The following is a 760-nucleotide window of genomic DNA, read 5'->3' as shown; positions in this document are numbered from 1 at the left end:
ACAAAATGCACATGAAAGTATGGACTTTTATCTTTAAAATGTTTTTTTACGGAGTTCGACACGATTATTTTTCATTGAGTTATTTCAAATTTAAGGTACCGCTGTCAATAGCTCAAGTTATGGTTGTAATTCATCCCAATATGAACTGCATAGAGTTTGACGGGTCGGAATTAAATCTCATTTTGTGTGTGTGTGTGTGTGTGTGTGTGTGTGTGTGTGTGTGAGTATGGGGGAAAATGGAATACAATTACGCAGGATGAAATTAAAAGACTGATACACTTCAAATCCAAGTGTGTAAATCTGCAGTAGTCACTTTTTACGCATTTATACGCGTGCTGTATTTTTACACATTTTATCTGTGTTTTACAAAGTTAAATGCATATTTTTACACGCTTAATTTTACAATAATATGTGTAAGAGTGTAAAAAAATATGCATTTAATTGTGTAAAACACAGATAAAATGTGTAAAAATATAACACGCGTATATAAATGCGTAAAAAGTACTACAGATTTACACACTTGGATTTGGAGCGTAAGGATATGCCGGATCGTATAAATGTGTTAATATGCAAACAAGGAGGTCATACACACTATTAATATACACGCATGACGCACATACGTAGCGTACACACGCGCCACACACACACACATACACACACAAAATGAGATTTAATTCCGACCCGTCAAACTCTATGCAGTTCATACTGGGATGAATTACAACCATAACTTGAGCTATTGACAGCGGTACCTTAAATTTGA

The sequence above is a fragment of the Wasmannia auropunctata genome, unplaced genomic scaffold (assembly GCF_000956235.1).
Source record: "Wasmannia auropunctata unplaced genomic scaffold, wasmannia.A_1.0 LD336052.1, whole genome shotgun sequence".
NCBI classification, from domain to species: domain Eukaryota; kingdom Metazoa; phylum Arthropoda; class Insecta; order Hymenoptera; family Formicidae; genus Wasmannia; species Wasmannia auropunctata.
Note: the sequence above shows the minus strand (reverse complement) of the source record.